The following is a 20,007-nucleotide window of genomic DNA, read 5'->3' on the forward strand; positions in this document are numbered from 1 at the left end:
GTACTTAAAATGCAGAATACTTCTCCAATATCAGGTTCCAGCAATATTTTTATAATGTAATCTATATCATAGACTCATAAAACAGTGCAGCACAGCAGGTGATTCAGCCATTTGAGTCTGAACCAGCTCTTTTCAAGAGCAATCCAATTACTTCCACTTCTTCATTATGTCCCCATAGCTCTGTAACAATTTCTCCTTCAAATATTTATCAAATTCCTGACTGTAAGCTATCATTGAATCTGTTCCTACCACCCTATCAGATTGTGTATTCCAATTCCTAAACACTCATTGTCTGAAATGTTTATGTTCATGTCACCTTTGGTTATTTTGGCCATCAACTTAAAGCTGTGTGTTAAAAATAGGAGGGGGGGGGGGGTTAATTTAAACAGCAGTAATTTTAATTTTAAAAAATTCATTTACGGGACCTGGGTTTCGTTGGGTAGGCCAGCATTTATTGCCCATCCCACAATGCCATTCAGAAGGTGGTGATGAGTTGCCTTCTTTTTTTTTTAATATAATTTTTATTGGAATTTTTTACAGAAAATATAAAACATAACGACAAACAATGAAATGCAACAAAATAACCCATAATAACTGTAACACCCCCAGACCATATCGATGCATGTATCACATCCCCCCACCCCCCCCCCAACCCCAATGAACAACAAAAGAACTTAAAAATAAATTAAAATTAAATAAACAAACATAGTCATTGTCCACCCCCCCCTTTTCCCTCCCCCTTCCCCCCCTCCCCCCCCCCCCCCCCCCCCCCGGGTTGCTGCTGCTACTGTCCCTGTACCCTATCGTTGAGCCAGAAAGTCGAGAAAAGGTTGTCACCGCCTAAAGAACCCTTGTACTGACCCTCTCAGGGCGAATTTGACCTTCTTTAGCTTAATGAAACCCGCCATGTCATTGATCCAGGATGAGTTGCCTTCTTGAACTACTGCAGTCCCTCAGTGTAGGTACACCCACAGTGCTGGTAGGGAGGGAGTTCAAGGATTTTGCTTCAGCAACAGTGAAGGAACGGCGATATATTTCCAAGTTGGGGTGGTGAGTAACTTGGAGGGGAGCTTCCAGGTTATGGGGTTCCCAGGTATCTCTGTTGCTCCTGTCCTTCTGGATGCTAACGGTCTTGGGTTTGGAAGGTGCTGCCGAAGGAACCTTGTTGATTCCTGCAGTGTATCTTGTAAATGTACACACAGCTGCCACTGTTCATTGGTGGTGGAAGGTTTGAATGTTTGTGGAAGGGGGAGTAATCAATCTTCCTGGATGGTGTCGAACTTCTTGAGAATTGTTGGAGCTGCACTCATCCAGGCAAGTGGAGAGTATTCCATTACACTCCTGACTTGTGCCTTGTGGACTGTGGACATGCTTTGGTGGGAGGGTCAGGAGGTGACTTACTCGCTGTAGATTCCTAGCCTTTGACCTGCCCTGGTAGCCACAGTATTAATATGGCTAGTCCAGTTCAGTTTCTGATCAATGGTAACCCCCAGGACCTTGATTGTGGGGGATTCAGTGATGGTAATGCCATTGAATGTCATGAGGCAGTAGTTAGATGCTCTCTTGTAGGAGATGGTCATTGCCTGGCACTTGTGTGGTGGGAATGTAATTTGCCACTTAGCCCAAGCCTAGATATTGTCCAAGTCTTGCTGCATTTTGTCATGTGAGAGTACCTCTAAGAAATGGGTGTTTATAAAATAGCTGTAGTGGATGTACCGTTAAGAAATGGGTGTTTATCAGTGATGTCAGAGTGTGGGTGGAGCTGGGCTGTCTGTCTGCTTTTACTTTCGCTTTGGGCTGTCTGCTACAGAGTGTATTTTAGTTTTGTTTTGAGAGCTGGATAGCTGCAGAAAAAGCAAGCAGCTGTATAAGGATCTCTCTGCAATCTAAAGACTGTCTCCAGATCATTTGAGGATTTCAAAGTGATAACTGCTCTCAGTACAGAATTTGAATCTGATCTCAGTGTTAAAAAGGATCTTTCATCTTATAGATGTTGCAAGGAAAGATTAAGGGTTACTTATAGAATATTGTATCTCTGAGGATGATTGGTGTTGATAGTTATTTGATGTTTACTGTGGGTTTATAAAGTGTTAACTGGTTTCATAAATAAACATTGTTTTAATTTGAAAGTACATTAATGCTCTGTTGCACTACACCTGTAAAGCAGGCCTGCTGTGCTCCCCATAACCACAATCTATTAAAAGTTGTGGGTCAGGTGAACTCCACAATACACTTTGGGGTTCTCTAAACCCTGGCCCATAACAATTTAGATATGGATTGCTTCATTATCTGAGGAGTTGTGAATGGTGGTGAACATTGTGCAGACTTCCGCAAACATCCCCACATCTGCCCTTCTACCTACCGCGCTCTCCGGAGAATCGGCGGACTGGCGTCAGGGCAGTACGCGCCTGTCCCGGCGATTCTCCGGCCCGGCCTGGGCTGAGAGAATTCAACCCCAAGATGTCCAGCACAGGGGTGGCACGGTGGCACAGTGGTTAGCACTGCTGCCTCACAACTCCAGCAACCTGGGTTCAATTCCGGCATGGGTGACTGTCTGAGTGGAGTTTGCATTTTCTCCCAGTGTGTGCGTGGGTTTCCTCCGGGTGCTCCGGGTTCCTCCCACAGTGCAAAGATGTGCAGGTTAGGTAGATTGGCCATGCCAAATTGCCCCTTAGTGCCCTTAGGTTAGGTGGGGTTACTGGGTTATGGGAATAGGGTGGAGGTGTGGGCTTAAGTAGGGTGTAGACTCGATGGGCCGAATGGCCTCCTTCTGCACTGTAAATTCTATGATATGGATCAAACTGCAGAGCTTGTGGAAAATCTCATCATTTGAAAAAGATGTGCCAACAGGAAACACAAATCAGCTACCACTTCAGCCACCAACGCATGTGTGGTTTCTCCAATCACGGACTTCATCATCGTGTGGCTCAAAACCTCAAGTCCCACTCGCTGCCTTTTTTTTAAAGGATTACACAGCATATTTCAAATCAGTTTGCTGGAAAATTGTTGATACTTCATGGTGTCAGTCTTTCTTTTAATACTGAATATTTGCTATTCTCATTCCCTGTGGGATAAAGGCCATCAACTTTCATTTTTATTGTGAAAGAAAATAAATGTTAAAAGGTATTTGTTCTGCCATATATGTTTACTTTTTCCTACCTGGTGTGAAAATGATGTTATTCCTAACAATGAGTCTTCTTATCACAAAGATTGTTTCTGAACCCTCTAAAATGACAATGTGCAGAACATAGTTGTGTGGGAAGAGAAAATGGGAGACAAATAAAATATTTTCTATTGAAAGAATGATGTGTTAACATGACAGATAACTGTACAGATGAGCAGATGCACCACACGTCCAGCAACAGGAGGTAGTAGATAATGCTAATTGCTCGGCTGAATCATTTAACTGGAGAGAAAAGGAGGGAGGGAGCAACAGGAAAATGTATATTCCCGTGGCTGATGGTTGGTAACAGATAGCTGTTTTGAAGTATGCAACTAGGAAGAAGAGTGACAGGCAGAGAGAATTACACACATTAGTACGTTAGATAGACAGCATAGTAAAGCAAGGTGATGGGTTGTGCACAGCATTATTGGGATCAGTAGAAAATACATGAACAAAAAGTGATTGTGATTGACATTAATGTCATAGATGTATATGCAACAAAGCTAAAGACAAGTTGATTGTTATTGTTATGGGTATAAGGTACATTCAAAACTAATCCCTTTGATACAACTAATGAGCAGACCTCACCAGAGATATCCATACAAACATTTCACCTCAATTGCATTCTCCTCACACCAGAAACATCTGCAATTTTATTATCCTTCTTCTTTCCCGCTCATACCCTCCACTCCACCACCTTCTCCTCATCCTCATACGCTGCAATTACCACCCTCACCATAGGCACATTTTCACAGCAGCTCATGAGGCCGTCACTAACTAACTAACTGACTAATTGAACCACAGCTTTACTGTGCGCGGTTCTGGTCACCGCATTATCGGAAGGATGTGGTCGCGCTGGAAGGGTCTGGAGGAGATTTATGAGGATATTGCCAGGGCTCAAAATGTTTAGGTATGAAGAAATATTTAATATGATTGGGTTCTTTTCTTGGAGAAGAGGAGGCTGAGGGGGTAACTTACTTGAAATGTATAAAGTTAGGAGGGGGAGGACTTCCGGTAACAGGGATGTACATCAGGTGGCTCTCCTTCATAAGACTACAAAATAGGCACATGTGACTGAATTTAGCCAGCAAAATCGGATTTAAATATCCCCTGACCCTCAACAATAACACAGAAGACAAAAATGCCAGTAAGCAGCAGCTCGAGAGGCCACAGGCACATCAGTGATTGCGGCAAGGGACAGGGCAACGATCAAGTGGGTCAGTGGACCCACGAGGTCCGGGGTCCTGGCCACCCCCGAGAGAGGGAGACCGGCAACCCAGAAAGTTGGCTCCCCCCTTCCCCGCCAGGCGATGGATGATGTTCCTCACCAGGGAACTGAAAGCGATAAGGGATGACATCAAACCTGAGATAAAGGCGAGAGTCAAGATGGTAGTGGCGCGAGCTGCCATGCAGGCGCTCCTCAACAGCAATGGAAAGAGGCTGGAAGCCCAGGGGGCACGATACGGGGGCTGGAAAATGCAGCAATGGACCAGTGCGACCGAATTGTCACCCTGGAGGCTGAGATCAAGAGGTTGGTAGAGATCCAAGGGAGCCTGAAAGGGAAGGTTGAGGACCAGGTGAATCGGTCAATGTGGCAGAACATTTGAATTATGGGCCTGCAGGAGGGAATCGAGGGCAGGGAACTAACCGACTACGTGGCCCAAATGCTGGGCAAACTAGTTGGGAGGGACAGCTTCCTCAAGCCGCTGAAGATCGTAAGGGCTCACAAGTCGCTCCGACCAAAGCCCAGGGCCGGGGAGCAGCTGGGGACGATAATAGCCAAGCTGCACAAGTACCAGGACCAGAAAAGGACCCTTCGCTGGACTTGACACGTGAAGGCATGCAACTGGGAGGGGCATGAACTCAGAGTGTATCAAGGCATTCAAGACAAAGTGCAATACAGAATTTAACCATGCAAAGTCGACCCTATATAAGAACAATGTCAGATTCAGGATGTTATTCCCAGCCAGGCGCTGGGTAACATATAAGGGTAAAGAACATTATTTTACTGCCCCTGCAGAGACAAATTGGTTTGTCCGTGAGAACTATTTGGACCAGCAGCAAGAGAGGCAGCAGTGTGGAAGAGGTGGTGAAGAATTAAATGGACAGTTTTTCACAGGATTGCATCGCCTGGTTATAAACAGGGGAACCAGCTCACAGGAAGGAGGGGGCTAGGGCAGCAGAGCTCAGGAGAGGGTGAGGAGGAGATAGAAGGGGCACGAGCAGTGTGGGCTTAAGAGGGGGTTGGGTCAACCCTAGGAGGAAGGCCACTACATCAGCGGGAAAGATAGCTCCAGGAGGTATGAGTGAGAGGGGGGCGGTGACGCATTTGCCATGGAGGAGAGAGCATCTGGTGGTGGGGGGGAGACACAGCAGCGGGGGAGGAAGGCAGGGGGGCATGACAGAAGAGGGAGTATATGGGGGGGGGGGGTAGAGGGGGGAATCAAAGCCATGGGGGCAACAAAACAACAAGAAGGGGGAAAGACTCGAGACCGGCTTCAGCGGGTCACTCTCGGAAACATGGGACAAGATGGCAGCCACTTTGGAGAGTCTCTTAAAAAAAGGGAAAGCATAGGGCTCACTCACATGGCATACACACAGTTGGCGACCATGTTGGATGCCTCCTGGACAAGGAGCGCAGGGGCCCGGCCTCATGGTGAGAATGGTGACCATGGTCATTTTGGATGGCCCACTAACAAAAGGAAACCCCAGAGTGCAGGGGCGCACAAGGTAAATATGGTTAATCCTGCAAAAGAGGGTGTGGGGGGGGGTGGGGGAGGGAGAGAGAGAGAGATAAAGTCCCCTATCAGGTTGCTCACCTGGAACGAACGTCATGGGACTTAACGGCCCAGTGAAAAGATCCAGAGTCTTTGCCCACCTGAAAGGTATGAAACGGACATAGTTTTCCTCCAAGAGACACAGCTGAGGGGCTGCAGATAAGGAAGGGCTGGGTGGGCAGACCTACCATTCCTGCTACGGGAGGAAAACTGAGGGGATCTGGCCATACTGATAAGAGAATGATGTTTACGGCAACGAGGATGGTTACTGATCAAGGGGGATGGTACGTCATGTTCAGCGCTGTCCTGGACGGGGTACTGGCGGTCCTGTTGAATGTGTATGCACCCAATTGGGACGACACGGAATTTGTAACGAAGACCATGGCGGAAATCCTCGACACAGATACACACCGACTGATCAGGGGAGGGGACTTGTTTGTAGTGGGGAAATCGGTGCTTCAAGAGATAGTAAGAGCGGAATACTGCACGATTGTAATCTCCGACCACACTCTCTACTGCATGGATGTGAGGTTGGAGATGGGCTGTGCCCAAAGCCCCACATGGAGGTTGGACATGACCCTCTTGGCCGACAAGGTCTTTTGCCAGAAAATACCACAGGCCATAGGCAAGTATGTTACTAACAATCGGAATAGGGAAGTCTCACCTTTCATGTTCTGGGAGGTTCTGAAGGCTGTGATTAGGGAAGAAATTATCACTCGCAGAGACAGGGAGGAGTGAGTGGCTAGACAACAACTGATCAACTCCATTCTGAAGGTCAACAGATGGTAGTCTGAGGCCCCGACCGTAGAGCTTCTGGTGGAGAGGAAAAAGCTACAAATAGACTTTAACCTGCTATCAGCCAGGAACTTCTAAGGCTGCACTTAGATGTAGGATAGCTGCTGCTTTTTCTGCAAATGAAGTCAGGCTTTGGTTGTCAGACACTGAGTCATAAGTGGGTCCACAAGTGTGCTAATGGAGGCAGCCAATACTTCAATGGTGGGAAGGATGGCCTCCAAGTCTCCAAGTCTGTGCAAAGCTCCATGGTATGCCATTCAGGTTTTTTTGAGGAGAATGTGCAAACACCACGTGGACAGTGACCAGTGCTGTGAGGCAGCAGTGCTAACCACTGTGGCAGTGTGCCCTACCCCCATATCCCTTTGACCTGATTTTTATCAGAAATATATCTATCTCCCTCTTGAAACCATTTAATGATTTGGACTCCACCGAACTATGGAGCAGCGTGTTCCACAAATTCTAAAAAGGCAGCAGCAGAGACGACGCAGGCAGGAAGCAGCACCCCATGAGCTGCACATCCTGAAGACCCGGCCACATATCAGGCCGAGGAGGAACCCAGAGCGGAAGGCTAGCAACAGTCCAAGGTATACTGGTACCGTTCGTCTTTGAATGAGATGACGGACAGAATGTGCCACAGGAGACTCCATCTCAACAAAGAGGCAGCTGTGCCTCGCCTTCATAGACATGATACCATGTGGAGGAGGAGGACATATGCTCCCAGTGGCAGTGAAGGTCACTGCAGCCTTGTACTTTTATGCAATCGGCTCATTCCATGGCTTGAGCGTGGACCTCTGAGGCATTTCACAAGCTAAAGCTCATAGGTGCATCTGGGGGGGGTAACGGATGCACTGCCTGCGTGGGCATCCAACTGCATCACCCTTGAGCTGGACCATGCCCAGGCTGCAGGATTCTCTGCTATTTCTGGGGTGCCCCAGGTCCAGAGGGAAATAGATGGCACAGATGTTCCTGGGTGTACCAGGGCATCAGGGAGTGCCCTTAACTAACAGGAAGGGTTTCAACTCGCTGAATGTTCAGATTGTGTGCAACTACCACATCTATATCATACGCATGTCTGCACGCTATCCAAGGACCATGCATGACAGCATGACAGCTACACCCTGGGGCGGAGATCTCCAATGTCTTTTTTAATTTATATACTGTATTTCTATTCAACAAGTTGCAGAACATAAGCTTAAGAACATCTGTGCCACGGGTGTTGTTGCTAATTGTGCTTTTACTTAATTTGCTCTGTTTAATCACCTTGCTCTAGAGTCGCCAGGTATCTTTATGATACCACCACGAGGTTCAAAGCCAAAGGGCTGATCAATAATTCAATACACCAGTTAGTAAGTTTCAAATCAAAACACATTTATTATATACACAGTCAATCACTACTCATGCATAAAACTCTACTTACTAGACTATCTCTAACACTAAAAGGCCTATACTTAGCTTTGGAAATGGCCCACTAGGTCAAGGGAACAATGGCCTTTTATTCAATTCTGAGTCTGCAGGCTTCAAGCTGGTATGGACTAGTAGCTAGGAGCGCCTATCTCGTAGCGTGCGTTGACTGGAGACTTACTTGGTTGGTGCAGCTGCTCGGCAGGTCTCTCCTTGTTGAGGGTCACGGTCAAGAGTTGTTTCGAGCTGCTGAGAGACCCTGCCAAGAAGGATGAATTGAACTTGGGGACTCTATTTTATAGTCCCGAGGGGTTTTGCGCCCTTTTGGGCGGGCTCCGTACCTGGTCCCAATCAATTGGACTAAGTCTCAATTGTTTTAATCGATTTCTCCAATACTGGAGCTGTTCCCTGGTCGCTGGGCGGTTCCTATGTGTCCGTTGGCCTTCCTTTGTCCTAGCTCCCGCTGGCACCGGGGAGTCTGGTTTGGTCCCGATTGCTTTAATGTTTCCAATTGTTTCTGGGGATTGCTCATTAATGTGCAGATGGTTGCTGGTTTTGGTTCTGTCTGGGTTTTTGCAAGTCTTAATACACAGGAAACCTTGCACCTGCTTGTTCCCCTGTGCCTGACCAGTTTTCCCTGCATTCTTAGCGGGCATCCATTTTGGAATCGGGAAGTGGCCAACCCAGGTGGCTACAGTGTAGTGCAACCTATTTGTTGTTTTGTAGCTTCTTTCCCCACCCCCTCCTGGTCACGAACAGGTCTTTGATGGCAGTGAACTGATTCCACTGAAGTGGAATCCTTCCTCCGACCGACCCCCCCCTGATGTCCAATTTGATCTTTTCTAGCCTGAGGAATTCAGCCAAGTCGGCCAGCCAATCTGAGGCTTTGGACAGTACTGCTGATCTCCATTCAAGTAGGAGCCATCACCGGGCTGGTGAAAGCCAGGACGTCGACTCCCCTCATCTCTAAAATGTTAGTTCTGACACACCCAAGACCGCCACTAATGGGCAAGGCTCCACCTTAACCACCTCAACCTCTGACATGGCCTTGGAGAACGTATTCCAGAATCCAATCAGCCTTCGATAGGACCAGAAAATGTGGGAGTGGTTGGCCGGATCCCCCTGACATCCGGCAAGAACCCGTTCATGTCCTGGTGAGGTGTGTTGTGTATACCACCTTCAGTTGCATCAGGCTCAGCCTTGCGCATGAGGTGGTGCAGTTAATTCTGTGCAAAGTATCGCTCCAGAGTCCTCCCCCTAGCTTGAGACCACATTTTTCCGCCGACCTCTCTCTCATTTTGTCCACTAGGGCCCTTATCTCCTATAGCACTTGTCTGTATATGTCAGCATGCTTTCCCTCCCACAACTTGACCTGCGATATCAGTCTGTTTAGCAGGGTGTGTCTGGGTAACTGGAGGAATGATGGGGCCTCCTTGCGGAGGAAGTCTCGTATCTGAAGGTACTAGGACTCATTCCCTTTTTGGAGCTGTAGCTTCTCTGTTAGCTCCCCCAGGGTTGGCACTTTGCCATCTATGTCCAAGTCTCTGACCCTCAATGCAATTTCCTCTCTTCTCCCTGCTCTCAGGAACTGAGACGGACCTTTCTTTTAGCTTGAAATGGTGCCGAAGCTGGTTCCAGGCTCTCAGTGAGGCAACCACCACCTGGCCGCCAACTACCTGGCCAGGGGGAATGGAAGTGGGGTGGTGACCAGTGCCCGCCGGGACGTCCCAACAAAGGAAGCCTCTTCCATCTGCACCCATTCCGTCTCCAGCTCCCCCAGCCAGCCTTGCACTCTTTCCACATTTGTTGCCCAGTAGTAGAACAAGAGGTTTGGAAGTGCTAAGCCCATTATTATGGGTCAGGTTTTAGAGTACCCCAAAGTATATCATGAAGTTCACCTGACCCACAACCTTTAATAGATTTTGGTTATGGGGAGCACAAGGGCCCACTTTACAAACAAACTTTACAAACTCCCAAACAACATCAATAAGTTAAACCCTTTTTAAATAAAGACAGCAGGTTTAAATTCTCTACAGAAAAAGGTATTACTTTGAAATCATCAATGAGCTGAAGATATCCTTTAGCTTGTAGAGAGAAAGATCATTTTACATATTTGCTTGCTTTGAATACAGCTCTCCAACTCTGGAAACTAAACCACACACACTGCAGCTGCCAGTTCAAAAACAAAAGTAAAAGCAGAGCCAGAGCTCAGCTCCACCCACACACTGACATCACTACAGCTATTTGATAAACACCCATTTCTTAAAGGTACATCCACCTGACACCATTGTGTGTCGCCCTCTATGCAGGAAGGTTCGACGGACCCTGGGGTTCCTTCCTGCTCACACGACAGCAGAGATGAGTTTGCCTTAGTGAAGAAGGATTTGGAGATGATGATCGGGAGTGATCGAAACACCAACAGGAACCTTGGCAGGACGTTCATCTTTATTGTCTGCACTCTCCCTGCTAAGGAGAACGGGAGTGAGTCCCACCTTCGCAGGTCCCCATTCACCTCCTCCACCAAGTTGGGCAGGTTCCACTGGTGGAGCCGGTTCCAATTGTGGGCTATCTGGATTCCCAGGTATCTGAACCTGGATTGGGACAGTTTGAATTGCAGCATTCCCAGTTCTGTTTCTGAGAAGATTTCACTCTTGCTCAGGTTAATTTGTACTCTGAGAAGGCTCCGAACTCCCTCAGGAGTTCCATTAGCTTTTCCATGCTGGCTAGGGGGTTTGAGGCAGAGAACAGCAGGTCGCCTGCATAGAGAGAGACTCTATGCTCCCTGTCTCCTATCTGAATGCCTCTCCACTCCTTTGCTGATCTGAGCGCAATAGCTCAATTGCCAGAGTGAACCGCAGCGGGGTCAAAGGTCACCCCTAATGTGTGCTTCTGTGCAGCCGGAACTAATTTGAGATCATGGCATTAGTCCATACGCTCGCCATGGGAGCGCTATACAGCAGTTCCACCCATGAGGTGAACATTGGTTCACACCCAAACCGTTCCAATGAGATACTTCCATTCCACCCAGTCAAAAGACTCCTCTGCATCCAGGGAGATGATCACCTCTGGTGTCTCTTCCCCAGGTGGGGACATGACCACGTTCAGCAGACGCCCGATGTTTGAGCCAGCTGCCTGCCCTTGACAAACCTGGTCTGATCTTCCGCAACCATCTCTGGCAAGCAACTATGCAGTCGTCTCACCACAACTTTCACTGGAACTTTAGCGGCAGTATTCAGGAGCTGGGTCTTTTTCTTACTTTCGGACCAGTGTGATCAGGGTCTGTGTCAGCAGGGGCAGCAGGGCCCTCCCTCAACAGTGAGCTGTTGAACATCTCCTGCAGTTGCAGGGCCAGTGCTGCCACGGACCATTTAGAGAAGTCCACCAGGAACCGCCCTGGCCTCCGGCTCTCATTCAGTACAGATCACGGGGTGCTGCATAGCAGACCTCACGGTCCAGTAGAGCAGCTGGACCCTCTCGACCAACGGGTCCGACTTGTGTACCCACACGTGTTTCCGGAGCAGGATGGGCCCGGGGGTAGCCAGCCAGGTCAGGAGCGGGGTCCCTGAGGAAGACTGCCTGGGAAAAACAAGAAGGCGTTCGTGAGGCGTTTGATTAGTGGATGTACAAAGAAGTAACCGGATTTAATGGAGGGCGTCTGGGAGAACCTCTTGCCAGCGGGAGACTGGGAGATTTCTGGACCGAAGGGCCAGCAGGACGGTCTTCCTGACCGTACCATTCTCCCTCTCGACCTGTCCGTTACCCCTGGGGTTGTAACTGGTTGTCCTGCTGGAGGCAATGCCCTTGCTGAGCAGGAATTGACGCAGTTCGTCACTCATAAAGGAGGACGCCCTATTGCTATGAATAGAAGCGGGGAACCCAAACAGGGAGAAAATGGTGTGAAGGGCTTTAATGATTTTGGGTGTGGTCATGTCGGGGCAGTGGATGGCGAATGGGAAGCGGGAGTACTCGTCAATCACGTTGAGGAAGTACCTGTTGCAGTTGGTAGAGGGGAGGGGACCTTTGAAATCCATGCTGAGGTGTTCAAAGGGGTGGGAAGCCTTTACAGATGTGCTTTTTCGGGGCGGTAGAAGTGAGGCTTGCACTCCGCGCAGATGTGGCAGTCCCTAGTGACTGTCCTGACCTCCTCGATGGAGTAGGGCAGGTTGCGGGTCTTGATAAAGTGAAAGAAGCGGGTGACCCCCGGGTGGCAGAGGTCCGCGTGGAGGGTTCGAAGACGGTCCACTTGTGCGTTGGCACAGGTGCCGCGGGAGAGGGCATCGGGAGGCTCGTTCAGCTTCCCAGGACAATACAAGATGTCGTAGTTCTAGGTGGACAGTTCGATCCTCCACTGCAAGATCTTGTCGTTCTTTATCTTGCCCCTCTGTGCGTTGTCGAACATGAAGGCCACTGACCGTTGGTCTGTGAAGAGGGTGAACCTCTTGCCGGCCAGATAGTGCCTCCAATGTCACACAGCTTCTACTATGGCCTGTGTTTCCTTCTCGACCGAGGGGTGGCAGATTTTGGAAGCGTGGAGGGTACGGGAGAAGAAGGCCACGGGTCTGCCCGCTTGGTTGAGGGTGGCCACCAGAGCTACATCGGACGCGTCGCTCTCGACCTGGAAAGGGGAGGGACTCATCGATAGCTCACATCGTGGCCTTTGCAATATCTGCTTTGATGCGGCTATAGGCCTGGCGGGCTTCCATCGACAGGGGGAACGTGGCTGATTGGATGAAGGGACGGGCTTTTTCGGCGTAATTGGGGACCCACTGGGCGTAATATGAAAAGAAACCCAGACAGCGCTTGAGGGCTTTGGGGAGTGGGGGAGAGGGAGCTCCATCAGGGGGCGCATGCGTTCCGGGTCGGGACCTATCACTCCGTTACGCACTACGTAGCCGAGGATGGCTAGACAGTCGGTGCTAAACACGCATTTGTCCTTGTTGTAGGTCAGGTTCAGGAGTTTTGCGGTTCGGAGGAATTTTCAGAGGTTGGTGTCGTGGTCCTGGCTGATGTGGCCGCAGATGGTGACATTATCGAAACTACGGGAAGGTGGCCGCTAAACCGTATTGGTCGGACCATTCGATCCCATCTCTCATTGGAAGACTGAGACCCGTTTGTGACACCGAAAAGAACCCTTAAAAAGTGGTAGAGCCGCCCGTCCGCTTCGAACGCCGTGTACTTGCGGTCACTCGCGCGGATGGGGAGCTGATGGTAGACGGTCTTGAGGTCCACCGTGGAGAAAACCTTGTACTGCGCGATCCTGTTGACCAGGTCGGAGATATGTGGGAGAGGATACGCGTCCAGCTGCGTAAAGGCTGTTGATGGTCTGACTGTAGTCTATGACCATCCTATTCTTCTCCCCGGTCTTTACCACCAGCACTTGTGCTCACCAGGGGCTGTTGCTAGCCTCGATGACCCCTTCTTTCAGAAGCCGCTGGACCTCGGACCTTTAGAAGGTCCGGTCCTGGGCACTGTACCGCCTGCTCCTGGTGGTGATGGGTTTGCAATCCGGGGTGAGGTTTGCAAACAAGGACGGGGGATCGACCTTGAAGGTCGTGAGGCAGCAGACAGTGAGGGGGGGCATGGGGCCGCCGAATTTGAATGTTAGGCTCTGGAGGTTAGTGCTGCCACGCAGAGGTGAGGGAGGATGAATAGCTTGTAGTTTTTAAACTCCCTGGACCGTGAGGTCCGCTATGTAGCACCCCGTGATCTGTACCGAGTGAGAACCGGAGGCCAGAGCGATTTTTTGCTCAACTGGGTAGACAGGGAGAGCGCAGCGTCTTACCGTGGCAGGGTGGACGAAACTCTCTGTGCTCCCGGAGTCCAGCAGGCAGTTTGTCTCGTGGCCGTTGAGCAGAATCTTCGTGGTTGCTGTGGAGAGGGTACGAGGCCGCGACTGGTCCAGTGTGACTGAGGCGAGTCGTGGCAGATATTCAGAGTCGTCATCAGGCAGGGAGTAGTCACCCGCGGGGTCCTCGGTGCTGATCCAAGATGGCGGCGCCGTCGGCAGCACATGGTGGGGGTCAACAAAATGGCGGCGCCCGTTTCCCACACGTGGAGTCAGGGGTCAAAATGGCGGCGGCCAGGGGTCGCACATGGCGTCGGGGGTGTAAAATGACGGCGCCCAGGGATCGCACGTAACGGTGGGCGGTGGGGGTAGCGAGGTCCGCGGGCTGCATGGGGCCCCTGAAGAGAGCGAGGGGGGAATCCCGCGGTCGCTGCTTGGGACCGCAGCGACTGCCTTAGCTTAGCAAACGGCCACAAAGTGGTCCTTCTTCCCGCAGCCCTTGCAGGTTGTGGAACGGGCCGGGCAGCGCTGACGGGGGTGCTTTGCCTGGCCGCAGAAATAGCAGCAGGGCCCCGCAGGTTTTTCGGGGCGCCCTGCGGTGCAGGCCTGGGGGGTGGGGGTCTGAGTCCGTGGGGGAGAGAGGGGCCAATTTCCATGCTGCCCAGGGGGCCGCCGCGCAGTCGGGGGAGTACGAGCAAGCGTTACAGTTTGCGACATCTAGGGTAGAGGCGAGGGCCCGTGCCTCCGTGAGGCTCAAAGTTTCTCTCTCCAACAGTCTTTGGCGGATCTGCGAGGGCTGCATACCTGCAACAAAGACGTCTCGAATCAGGAGTTCAGTATGCTCAGCAGCAGACACTGTGGGCAGCCGCAGTTCCTCCCCAGCACGAGGAGGGCACGATAAAATTTGTCCAGTGACTCACCAGGTATCTGCTGCCTCGTGGCTAGTAAGTGCCGAGCATAGACTTGGTTCACCGGCCGTATGAAATGTCCTTTGAGCAAGTCCATAGCCGCAGTCGTAGTGTGTCGTGTCCTCTATGAGTGTGTACACGGCGGTGCCGACGCACGAGTGGAGGATATGCAATTTCTGCTCCCTCGTCGGGCATTTACCGCTGTGCTCAGGTAACTATTGAAGCAAGCCAGCCAATGCTTAAATACGACTGTTGCATTCGCTGCGTAGGAGCTGAGTCGAAGACCCTCTGGCTTGATGTGAAGCTGCATCCTTTGAAATCTTGCTAATTAAATTGATGCACAAACAATGGACATGAAACGTAGGTGAAGTCCGAAACGAAAGGCTTTAATTAGCAATAAGTGAGCCCGGCAGCTGAAGTACTGGAAATGGCCTGGCTGCAGGGGGACACGGGTTCTTATACCCCACCTCGTAGGCGGAGCTACCTTCCTCTTAGCCAATAGGGATAAGAGGCACACGATACCTGGGCCAATGGGCAGCGAGTTCTCTGCACCAATGGCAGCTTACACTCCCAGGTACCTTAATACCCCTAGTCATACTACCACAAGGCCTCCTTGATGGCGCGGATGTACCTGTGCACTGAAGAATGTGAGATCCCTGACAGGTTCCCACTTGGTGCCTGGAAGGATCCCATGGCATAAAAGTTCAGGGTGAATGCCACCTTGACGGCCACTGGGAGCGGGTGTCCTCCCCCATACCCCCGTGGTGCCAGATGCACCATGATCTGGCAGATATGTTGCACTGTCCCCCTGCTCAGCTGGAGCCTCCGACGGCATGCCCGGTCCAGCAGGTCCTCGAAAGACAGGCGCTGCCGGTACACACGGTGCCTCATGCGGCGCTTGCTTCCCACCTCCCCAACCTGTTGGGTGGCTAGCTCGCCATCCTTACCAGCTGCCTCATGTTCCGCTGAGGCAGGGTTTGCTGCTGCAGGGTCCCCCTTGAGCAGCGCCGACTCGTACACCTCAGTACATCCCCTAGGGCTCCAGCGACTAGGATGAAGGCTACCATTCCTGGTTGAAATCCGAAGTCCACTGTCTGCAGGGGGTGAAAGGCAGACATGCTAGCATGGTGCATAATCCCGTGCCCAACCAGGCCCACCTGCCCCTGTATGTCCCCTTTCGCCCCATCCTCACACAAATCCCCTGGCATTCTGCCCTTTACACCCCTGGCCCCATCGGCACTCGGACCCTGGTGCACAGCCCTGCTGCCAGGGGTACCAGTGGCTGGCCCTTACCTATGCCAGCGGTACACCATGGCCCCCATCCGTCACTCTCCTGCAGGGGCTACTGTGGACATTGTTCTTGAGTGGGCCGTGTGTTCCCTCGTCGGTGGGTGGCAGCCGTTTGAGGAGCTGTGGAAGAGTTGGTTGGGTGGAGGGAGGGGCATGGGGCATGGTGTCACTCTGTACAACCATGTGCCACGATGACCGGTCAGTGGAGTGCGCAGCAAGATGGCTACCTTGCAGGTCGCAGCAATGGCGGTCCATGCCTGGACACCCTGGTCCCGTGGGGGGGTCACACCGACCCCACGCCCCATCCCCTGGTCACCTCCTCCGGGCTTGGTAGAGGCTCTCCTCCCCCCAGCCGCTGGCCAGTTCAGCAGACCACGGCCTTGCCTCTGCATATTGTACCTCCTCTTTCTCTCTCATCGACCACGGCACCCGATTTGTAAAACCACAAGCGAATCTCGTCATTGGTAATTCACCCCAGCAGAGGCCGAGCATCACAGAGGCGCCTTGAAGAATACCAGGTCAGGCCTGCTGATGATATGCAAACAACATTTACTGTGCAGCGGAATAGAATGCACTGATGCTGCTTTCGAGTCACTGGAGCATGGCATTGGCACCTCGACCCATTCGTCCCCCAATTATGCACGCATAATGGTAACTCCCAAAATTTGTCCTTATCCGAATCCTTGGGCCCATTTATGAAGTTAATTTTTTAAATCAAAAGTTGAACGAGTTTATATGACATCTCTTAATATATTAGTTTAGCAGTTAGGTAACTTGGATATTCTGAATTCTTCCTCTGTGTACCCGAACAGGAATGTGGTGACGAGGGGCCTTTCACATTGCAGTGTTAACGTAAGCCTACTTGTGCCGGTAAAGATTACTAAATTAAATTTTAAAAAGAATCAATGTATTAAATAAAATCTACTAGCTACCAATAAACTAGAATACAGAGTAATGTCATATTAACGCATTAAGCACTGAAATGCTGAAATCACCAACAAGAAATGCTGGACTATTGAGTCAAGCACTTGGGGCGCGATTCTCCGCTCCCCACGCCAGGTGGGAGAATCGCGGGAGGGCCGGGCGACCCACGACACGCTGCCCTGGCACCCCCCGCGATTCTCCCACTCCCCGCTTGGAGAATCGCCGCTCACCGTTTTTCACGGCGACTGGCGATTCTCCGGCCTGGATGGGCTGAGCGGCCTGACGTTCCCGACCGGTTCACGCTGGCGGCAACCACACCTGGTTGCTGCCGTCGTGAACATGGCGCCAAAGTTTTGTTTGTGGCTTGTGGGGGGCGGAGAGGGGAGTGAGCACCACGGACGTGCTCGGGAGGGGACTGGCCCGCGATCGGTGCCCACCGATGGTCGGGCCAGCGTCTCCAAGGGATGCACTCTTTCCCCTCCGCCGGTCCGCAAGATCAAGCCGGCACGTCTTGCGGGGCAGCGGAGGGGAAGACGACAACCGCGCATGCGCGGGTTGGAGCCGGCCAACCTGCGCATGCGCGGCTGACGTCACTTAGGCGCCGCCGTCGCGTCATTCTGCCTTGACAGAAGCATCAAGGCCCAGCGGCCGAGATTTACAGAGCGCCGCTCCTAGGCCCCTGGGGGTGGGGGGGGGGGGGGGTGAATAGGGTGCGAGGAGCGGCCCCTGAGGCTGTCGTGAAACTCGGCTGAGTTCACAACGGCCTTCCCGATGCCGCGTGGGAGCGGAGAATTCTGCCTTTGATATGTTCTAGTGTTGACAAAACTCCAATTCCCCTAACTCCCTTCCCCACCTTCGTTATAATAACTCTGTTTTTCGGGGATCCACTACCTGGTCATCTGAAACCTTCTGACCATTGGGCTACTTCTCTTCACCTCAGTGTTTGCAGACATCATCTCCAGCTCCCTATCAGCAGATATTGCTTTCTGTATGGAGAGGCTCGGCAGGATGCTGAATATTTTTGTTATTTACAGCATAGAAGGAAGCCATTCGGCCCATCATATCCACATTAGCTCCCAAAAGGGGCTTTTCACAGTAACTTAATTGAAGCCCACTTGTGACAATAAGAAATTATTATTATTATTAAAAGAGCTATACAGCTAGTCCCATTCTCAAGCCCTGTCTCTGTAGCCCTCTAAAGTAATCATTTTCAAATACATATCTCTTTTGAAACCTCCAATGGAATCCACCTCCAGCACTCTCCCAGTTAGTGCATTCCAAATCCCAACAGCTTGCTGGGTAAAGATGTTTCTTGTCATCTCACTTCTAGCTCTGTTGCTGACCATCTTATGTTATATTGTCCTGGGAGAAGGTTCTACCAGGTTTGGTGAGTGCAGCCATGTCACTTGTATACATGTTCACAGTTGTCACGAGTGCACAAGAGAGTGGAGCAAATGGTTTCCATCAGATCCTCAAAGCAGGCTAGGAATGAATCACAGAACACAACAAAAACTAGAAAGTGAACTTCAAATTCAAAAGGACAAATCCCCAAATTCCATGTGAAATTATATTTGGCACCATCAGAGTTAATTTTGACATCAAAGATTTCTGGATCCATCACTACAAAAATTACATTAGCTGTTGTTTTCCCTATTTTGTACAACTTGCAAAATATTGAAAATAGCTGTGGGTTCAGTTATGACAAGTTCACGTTTCACTGCACTCCCATTGTAATTATTTCTTCTTGAATGCTGGACTTCAGATCAACAGAGTTCAGTTTTCACAAAGCAAACTGAATTTCAGAATGTGATTGCACAACACGAATAAATATTCTGAAATCCAATCCGAAAAAATAATTTAACTTATTCAGTTGCTATGAAACAGTGGTTATTGGCCTTTGTTCGGATGTTTTTCAGTGGTCTGGGGGTTTTGATTTATTACTTTTTTTTGGAACGGTCAGTTTTTGTGAAGCCATTCACCAACATCTGAGTTTTGTAAGTTGGCACATATGCTGATGATACAATGAGAAAGTACTGCACTGTCATTTTCCTCTGACACAATAGATGGCAGCCTAGTTTCATAATTGAAGTACTTGACAGTACTGTGAGTTTAAAATATCACATCCCCTAATTTATGTATGCATTAAATATGAAACAAAAAAATGTAAGTGTACCAAGAGGAACAGTTTACTTCGATAGGCATTTTCTTTTTCCAGTGCTTCTTTAGTTCACAGGCTGGGTTTTTTTCTTTCAGTCAATTAAAGCAGGGTATTATAGCTCTTGCCAGACTAAGCTTCCTGTTGTTCTACATTATTTCTGGCTCCATTGCCTTCTCAAAGTTCAACCGTATTGATAGCAAATGTGTAGACTCACAGAACCATTGCTAAACTAAACTTGAACGCTTTATTGGATCCTAGCTCCAAGATAATCCACATGACAATTTTCCACTCCTGTATAAAAATAAATCATTTTTTGAGGCATTGCACAAAGGTAATTAGATGAAATTTAACATATTCAACTAAAGCAGGATTCATGTGGAATAGTTTGGGGCCCAACATTTTATATGCACATATTGACCTTTTAAAGTAACTGCTGGGCAGATCCCACCAAAATGTTACCAGGGCTCCAAGGCGCTATGTTAAGAGGATGGATTGCATAACCTAGTCTTGTATTTCCTGAAATATAGAAGCTTAAGGGGTTATTTTATTGAGCATTGTGAAATTTGAAAGGGTAAATTAGGGTGGATCAACAGAAACTGGACAGAATCCAGCACAATGAGATATAACAGTATGTTCTGAGCCTTGCCATTCAAGAGAACAGTTAAGAAACACTGATTTGTGCAAAAGATATGAAAGGGCGGAATGTTCTGCTCTCTCTAATAGTGGGTTTGGAGAAGGGGAGGGCACTTAATTGGGTGGGAGGGTGACCCCCATCGCCTGACATCATTGCAAACCTGACAAGTTAA

This window comes from Scyliorhinus canicula, chromosome 3, assembly GCF_902713615.1.
Source record: "Scyliorhinus canicula chromosome 3, sScyCan1.1, whole genome shotgun sequence".
Taxonomy (NCBI): Eukaryota; Metazoa; Chordata; class Chondrichthyes; order Carcharhiniformes; family Scyliorhinidae; genus Scyliorhinus; species Scyliorhinus canicula.